At 29.6% G+C, this 8864-nt stretch overlaps 1 long non-coding RNA gene across 1 annotated transcript; it reads left to right on the top strand.

Moving 5' to 3' along the window:
• Positions 1 to 1029: 1029 nt before the first annotated feature.
• On the top strand, positions 1030 to 3571 carry LOC118748621. The gene is made up of 2 exons (XR_004994069.1): positions 1030 to 1069; positions 3468 to 3571. It is a non-coding gene; the product is annotated as an uncharacterized LOC118748621 (long non-coding RNA).
• Positions 3572 to 8864: the final 5293 nt, after the last annotated feature.

Here is an 8864-nt window from a genome sequence, read left to right as displayed (position 1 = left end):
TTAACAAAAAATTTGTATGCGAAAAATTTTTCAAGAAAAAAAATTAAGAATATTTCTTTTCATAGAGAATTTTGATGTGTGTATGTGTGATTTTTTTTTAATTTTTTCTCGCCCCGTTCCCGGGATATTTGGAAAACTACCCAGCCAGCAAAGTAACGTAAATTTTGCCGACAGTGCAGTTTAGTTCAATTTTCTGTATGCGAAAACGCATAGAAAGAACTCGTACAGCTTTTATCAATTTTCGTATCCAGAAAACGTTCAAAACGTTGGAAAGAAGTGATGTCATTTTAAAGGAATAATTATATTTTATTTGCTCAAGCTAAACATTTGAAAGCATGCATGCGTAGTCGGCAGTGGCTGAGCGTGCAGAGTGTGCCGCTATTTGTTAGCTTCCAGAAGGTACCGGGTTCGAATTCCGTCAGGCGCTTCCTAATTTTATTTTATTTCTTTTGAACCATGAAAAAGTCACATGTGAAGTGCAGAAGGAAAGCGTATTGAACGAAAAATTCAATCAGTCAAATTTCAGAAAAAAAAAACAGCCGAAAACGTATCTTTTTCACCACCATTTTCGGTACTTTTCTGTACATACGTTTCTGCTGCACACTTTAGTGGGAAAACGGATGATTAAAGTATCCGGAAATGGAATCGGTAAACGGACAAAAATCCGGTTATCATCGACTTTTTCCGTTTTCGGATCGGTATGCGGATTTTTCGCTGGCTGGGTATTAAATCGATTGTTTTTGCTTTTTGTGTAAAGTTTTTAAAAATTTATTAATCAAACCTAAATTTCACATTTATTTATTATTTATGTTTGTCCTACCTACCCTTAAAAATTTTAAACAAAGCAAGCACATGAAGTGTGAACCCCGTCCATTTTGGTATGGAAGCCCCATATACAAAATTGTATGCACGCCCAGATGTACATATAAGTAAATATTTATACACGCACGTTTTCTGTATGTATATAATTGTATATAACTACGTTTGTGATTTTTTATTAAATACTTTATACGTTTTTTATTTTTCTTCAGACAAAAAAAAAACGGAAGTTATCCGCAGTACCAATTATGTACGTACTTGCACAATTTTTTAATGTACATATGTAAGTATGTGTGTATATACTTGTTTTGAATTTGTTTACGCTAAATTTTAATGAAATAATCTACATGTAACTATATATATATTTTTTTTGGTACCTATATTTATTTTAATAATTAGTATTGACAATCGCAGGAAGATACATGAAATTTATGCAAATTTTGAGTCAGAGTTCATTTTTCATGTTTTTTTTTATTAATTTTAACTTACATTTTTAAGTATTCGCTTGTTAAAAATTCTAACTTTTTTAATTAGTATAATTGTTGCGGTAGTTTTTCTAATATTTCTTCCTTAAATTTTAAAATTTCACTTTTTTCAGATTCTTTTGTATTCTTTCTTTACATAAAGCTGTAAATATATATAATTATATACATATACACATATGTATGGAAGTAGGTATATATAACTGCATTCTTTGTTTGTATGTATATAACAATTTCAGGGGTATATAAATAACGATACTATATATATACGATCTGCTGTAAATATACATATATGTATGTATGTATGTATGTATATTATCAATTTCGTTTCAAATTGCTAACATTACAAGTGTTGAATTTTGCATAAATTTTTTACTCATCGCTCTGGTTATTCTATGGATGATAAATGAATTAAAACTATTTTCATAAACCAATTTCGATAAAAATTAAATGCTCATGAACAGCCTTATGAACAATAAAAAATATTGCAAGTATTATCTATGGCTGAAATATATGTATTTATCGATAACAAATAGCCGAGATTTTTAAAATATAATAGACAGTTTCAATATGCAATCGACAGCTCTTGTCGAAATTATCGCCAGTTGTAATAAAGCAAAAGTGAAAGTACACTTCACCGTCACCGTCAGTTGTCAAAAAAGTTGGATCGCCGCTACATTTGTATGAAGTAATTTACATGCTAAAAGTTGACGGTTATTCTGGTTGAGTGTTATTCTATATAACACTGAATTTTTTGAAATTTCAAAGTCCTGACGCAAGAGAAAACAAAAAACTAACAACGCAGTTTTCCTATATTAGGCTCCTAGTTTTGGGAGTATGTATGTATTTTTTTTTTGCAAAATTGACTTTTGTTCGGTGTAATCCATGTTATCATTGACTTGATTTTTTTGAGTGCCGCTGATTAGTAAAACTTCTCTCGAACAAAACCGCAGTAGTTCTCAGTAAATGCATTTTTTTTTAATTAACAGATACCGTTAAATTCTAATTGGTGTTATCACTAATTTGATTTTTTTTGAAAATGTGACCTATGCCACTTTCAAAATAAACGGCTCACATGCTAAACCAAAGAACGTAAATCTATAAGAAGAGACAACACGTTATAATTGTAACGAGTGAGAACATCAGGAGCGTGCTTTCTCTTTTACCCAGATACGTTTTATGGTTGGATGAAAAGAGAAGGCACGCTCCTGATGTTCACACTCGCTACAATTATAACGTGTTGTCTCCTCTTATAGATTGACGTTCTTTGGCTAAACGAAATGTGAAACACAATTTTTGCAAAGAGCAGCAGAGTTTTTGATTTTACGGACGCAATGGTAAACGGATAGTGTGCAACTTGACGCATGAGCAACGTAGGCGCTGATATTGACGGTGACGGGGACGCAATGGACGTTATGTACTTTCACTTTAACTCATTTTACCGTTGATTTTTTACATATAAAAAAAAAATACGAACATAGTATAGGGGTTAGATTTACCGATTTATCAAATTTTTTTTTCAATAATATACATATATTTCTTAATAACTGATCGGTTACTATTTTATATTTATAATAAATCTTTTGAATAAATATTCGATTTTTGTTAAAATATCGAATGTCAAAATTAAAAAATTTCGACAATAAAAATCGACTACTTATGTCATTTATTATTTTTATAAAATCATCGACCGTTTTTTAAAAAATATCGGTGTATCAAATTCGCAACATTACGAATTTGATTGAATATTTATTTGAAAATTTTAAAATATGCTATGTAAGAATATGTATTTCCATACATTTTGATGTCAATAATATATATTTTTTTAAAAAGGCGATGTTTTAGATTACTATGGATTCTTTTATATTAGTTTGACTATACAAATATTTACTTATAAAAAAGAAAACAAAAAAATTTTCTCTTTTTTGGATCACTATGTATAGCGTTGTTTGTCGCATATTTGCTAATGTTTTTTAATATTCACACATATAACTTATCTGTACTTTAAGCAGCTAATTAACAACACATGTGTATGTATGTATTTAGTACCTTTTTCCGATTATTCTTATTTTTAAGCTTATTTATGCACGAATGTAACTGCATGTATATAATGTGCTAAAGTTTTATTAGTAATTGCATTGTATATTTTTTTCTCACTTTAAATAGATTTTAGCAGGAGAAATACGACTGTGTGACTGAACGAACGTGTTGCGGAATAAACAAATAATTTTTAAGCGAAAAACAAAACCGACCTCAATAAAATAAAAAAATATTCCGACGAATTGATAACCATCTCCTTTTTGTGAAGTCGGTTAAAAAAGATTGGATGGTGGCGTTGAAAATAAATTTCTGTAAATGTCAAAGCTGTCAAACCGGGTACTAACTAGAACCAGCTTCAACCCGTTTTTATTTTATTTATTTTTTTTTTTAATATTTTAACAGGTGGTTTAATGCAGCATATTCACAACAATGATTGGCATATTTAATATCGGCCGATAACTTTCGTTTTGGTCTTGGATGACGTAAAGATTCTTGAGCTTTTCGAAAATATGTGGTTTTTGTGGAAAAACATTTAAATGTCAATTTTATTTAGAAAATACCGACATTATCCTTTTGGAAAAACCCAGCGCCCAACCGATTTTCGAAAAAGGACGAAGCATGTAGAACCCTATACAATCAAATGCTGAATGTAAAATGAATTTACCGAAGTCGTAACTTTTGTGAAAAGTCGCTGGATGGCATTTTTGAACTGTAATTTTGTATTTTTTTAATTACAAATTTTATTTTTATGAATTGCACTTGATTCTACAAGCTTTTGCGTATTCAAAACCAGCATTCGATTTTCCAAAAATGGTACTCTTGTTTGTAAAATGTTTTTCAAAAAGTGGTCTGGAGGAGCATATTCACAACGACAATTTCGATATTTTTTATTAGCCTATAATTTGTTGAATCCCATCAAACGATTCTCTAACTGAGCGCTGTAATAGCGGCATTACCGATGCGCGCAGTGTTTTTGTCGGAAGCTGTTGAAAGAATCAGAGAAAGCTACTCAAAAAGCTCGGTACCGATTTTCGAAAAAACTATCTCAATCGATGTTTTGCCAAAAAGTCAACCCCAAGTCTATGAAATTGAGTTCCTGGCGCGAAAGTGTTTTCACCGCAAGCTTTTACTTTTGTAAAAAGCCGCTGAATGAGTTTCATGAGCTGTCAGAGTGTATAATTCATAATCTTCCTGCTGTAACTTTACTACTATTTGTTCTAATAAATGAATTTTGTTATAAAATTATTTCTCATACTAAATGAAATACTTATTTCAGTGCAAGTAAATTTTATTTCGTTTTTTTTTTATTGTTTATTATCAGCTACTTGTGCTTTGCCTTACTTAGTCAGTACTTGTATTTCGTAATTGAGTTTTATTGATGTTTGTTTCGACCTTTACTTATATATATATATATATATATATATATATAGTTTGCTTTGCTTTTCAATAGAAAATAATGTTCTATTCCCAACTAATAGCTCCCGCTCGACTTGATTTCTACTCAAAATTCGTATTAAAAGTGATTTTACTCAATGAGCGCGAATTTTTTGTCTGTAGTTACCTAACCTTATTCACAACTTTGCGTTCTTAGTTTCCAGAAAAAATTTTTTAAGTACACGAATAATAAAAGTTGTTGCTGCTGGAGCGCGAATGGTTGCAGAATTTTGATAGTTAGGAAAAGAAGACACTCGTGTTCGAAAATTTATTTGGTGAGATATGAAAACAGTTATTTTGTACGACATGACTGGGTCAATCTCTATACCGTTTTCGAGTTTATAAATTTAACACTCAAGTTAAAATGTTGAAATTTGGAGCCAGATAGTGCTTGAGCTTTAGAATGCTATTTAGGACATAAAACTCCCATCCGAAAACTTTGTTTTTTATAGGGTATGTGTAAGTATATTTTTCAGTTTGAACACGAGTGCCCCACACCATCGAAATTCCACAACCTTCCACGGCACCCTTGCTGCTAACAATACCACAAACATTACCAACACTACTTCTTCCGCTACTTAATATCAAATAACTATGTATATATATTTTTATAGTTATAAATACATAATTCATGAGCTTTAACTAGAATTTTCTACTCCATTTACCACTGCTATACTTAGCTTTGCTAATATTTTTTATGCTTGCATAATTTTTTTTTTTTTGTTTTTTGTTTTTTGCTTTACTTTACTTCTTCATTTCACAAATCTTTTAAAAATCTTTTTTAGGCAGTTGACGTTGTTCGCTTGAAACTGTTGAGTTTGTTTCGTTTCATTTCTTAAATATTACATGAAAAATTGAGTAAATAAAGAATATTTCTGACACCACTTTCATTTACACAGTTGTAGGGCCGGATTCACAGATCTTAGTTAAAGCCTTGTTAGCTTGACTACCAACAACAGTTTAACTATGAATTTATATTCAGAGTCACATAGTTAACTATGGAAATTCATATCGTTGGAAAATAAATGAAAATTAATATTTTTCTATACAAATTTGAAGTTAGTTCAACAAAAAAAAAATATTTTCACAAGAGTTTAACTATGGGGACATGCTGGTTTAAACTTTCGTTAACTGAGTATTGTGAATATCAAAATCGACAGTCAAACTCTTGTCAGTGTTAACTACGCACTGTGAATTTGGCCCTTAAAGTGCCAAATTCATAAAATAAAATAATTTTTTTTGGGTGTTTTTTTTTTTTTTAATTTTAATGCTAGTATGCAGGTGTGTACAAATTTTTCTCATACATATATAATTTTCATAGTTGCTATTGCGCTTAAACTTCAATCGGTTTTATGGAAAAAATTCAATTTACAAAAGTTACATGTTTTTAGTTTTTTTAACTATTATTTTTTTATAACTTTCAGCTGTAGGAGATTTTTTTGATACTATTAACTATTTTTTTTCTATTCTCGAGTTGACTTTTTAGTTTTTGCGCGATTATTTTTTGTAATTTTTGTCAACAATGGAGAACTAGTTTTGTAGTGAATACACAGACGACGTTTTAACAACTCGTAAAAATACAAGTTGCCTTTTTTATATAATATATTACAAATTATGCAAACATTTTTATTAATGAAAGTGATTTCAACAAGTTTTTTTTTTAACTTTTTAATTTATTTTGATTTTAATGCATTGCATTAATTGCGTTATCCTTCTAAAATTACATTTTAAGGCTTATATGATTTTTTTAATTGCTAAGTCATGTAGTGGAAGTCAATTTTTATTATTTATTTACATATATGAATTGAGCTAACTAAATGTGGTATGGAAGGTATGTAAAGAATTTTCAATGAAAATTTGCACTTTTGAATTAAAAAATAATATTTGGTTATGCGAAATAAATTTAGAAGCTCTAAATTCAAATTGAAATACGTAATTTTTGTTGGCAAAAATAGTAAAATAAATACTACAGTGACCCAAAGAAGTGTTCACGTGTTGATTTTTCTTTTTTAATTTTCACATTGATTTTCAAGTTTAATCTTTTTTGTTATTTTTCTATAAAATCTTGCCTTGGTTTTTGAATTTCGTTTTTTGCTGACGGATTTTTGCACTTTATTCCATATAAGCATGATTTTTTTATGAAAAAATCAACGCCAGTTTTTGTAAATTACAATTGTTGTATAAAAAAAAAAAACGCAAAAGTTATCGCCAAAAAAAAAACAATTCTAAAAAATCAAAAAGATTGTTTAGCCGGTTGAAACTTACGACTAAAATTCAGATGTTTTAAAGATTCAGACTAAAAAGCACGAAATTTTGATGATCATTTGTTGAATTTTCATAAATTTTGTATGAAGTTTGCAACTTGATATTTATATGGCTTAGAAAATAGAAAAATAAAATTTACTTGAAAAAAATGTGAATGTTTAAAAAAATCAACACGCGAACACTTGTTTTTTAGTCACCGTATGTACATACATACTTACCCAAAAGTTTTCGGGAATCTGAAAAAATCGTATACGTTGCATTAGGAAGAAGTTAGGTTTTCTCACCAAAAAATTATGAAAAAAAACTATTTTGGAAAAAATTAAAATTTTTATACCATGTTCGGACCGACATCGAAAATATGTTTTCGTCGCTAAAACTAGTTTTCGACCTAAAACTTGTGTTTTCGTCCATGTAAAATCTGACAAACGAAAACCAGTTTTCGATGAAAACTACTTGAAAACTCACGTTCCACTCATTCCAATCGGTGTCTGCACTAGTTGTTTTAGTTTATCAAAGTGGAAGTCATAGTTTATCATCCTTAATATGCCGGTTCGGATTTATTGTTAATTCGCTGGCCAAATGTAGTAAAATTATAAACAATGGATGTAAGAAATGTCAACGATAACAGTAACAGCCGGTATGTTATTAAGTTTTTTTAAATAAATTAAAATTTAAATGCTTTAAGAAGAAAATTAAATTTTTCGACCTAATTTATTCTACCCTAAACAGCAACTTTTCGCTTATGGTCCTGAATGGTAAAAGGTTAAAAAAGTTTGAGACACCCGCGTATAGTAAGTTTAAAATAGTTTTTAGTTAAGTATACTGTGGCTGTAGCAGAAATTGAACCACATGTTATGAAGTTAAAACAGCTTTTCTTAAAAATAAAATATTTACATATCGTCGCCTGGGTAAAAGATTGTCGTAAGCGCCATTTTGACGATTTTTAGTTCTAGACGCAGATATACATATATTTTGAAATAAGGTCTTTCGATTGGTGTTATCAGTTTTTAGATATTTCCTTTAGTTTACGAGATATTGACTACAACTTTTTCGATAATTGAGTAAAAATTGTGTTGGTAGTAAACTAACCAATATCTTAAAAATGGCGTTCTCCATTTTTGGATATCTCCTTTAGTTTCCAAGATATTGAGTAAAAAGTGTCGTTAATTTGGTAGAAATTTTGATTACATTTTGTCGTATTTTATACAAAGTGGCTGCCAAATTGTGGACAAATGACGCTTACGACAAAATTTTACTAAAGAAAATCCTTCATAAACTCAAAACTAATTTACAATAAACATTAAAAATTAAATAATTTAAGAATTTTGTGAACTAGTAACATTTTCAGAGACTTTGGAGGACATCTATCTTCGCGTTTTTTGAGAAATTGCATCCCAGACTTCAATCGCGATTTCCCACAACCTGCCGAAATTAACATACGACAATCTTTTACCCAGGTGACGATATGCATGTATAAAAAATTTAAAAAGGTCGCGACAAACCAACTTTCGGACCAAACACTGTATATTACTGCGAAAAAAATCCGTTTCGCAGTACCTTCATTTAAAAAAGAATTTATATTTAGTTTTTTTTTTGGTGATAGCGTGTAACAAAAGTCATGATCAGGGAAAGGATTTTAAGGAAATTACCCTTTTTTCTGCTAAAGAGATAGAGTTTATTTGATTAAAAATTTACACGATTTAGCTTTCCCTGATTCTAGATACTTATTTGATGTTGGCTTTTTTTGTCTTTTCTACCTTTAATTGTAAAGAGCAAGGAAAAAGCCCTTACTCCTGATAATATGAAAGTTTTAAACGTTCCATA

The sequence above is a fragment of the Rhagoletis pomonella genome, unplaced genomic scaffold, assembly GCF_013731165.1.
Source record: "Rhagoletis pomonella isolate Grant_MI unplaced genomic scaffold, Rhpom_1.0 Rhpom_scaffold_00013, whole genome shotgun sequence".
NCBI lineage: Eukaryota > Metazoa > Arthropoda > Insecta > Diptera > Tephritidae > Rhagoletis > Rhagoletis pomonella.
The sequence above is the reverse complement of the archived record's forward strand: the minus strand, read 5'-3'. Positions and strand labels throughout refer to the sequence as shown.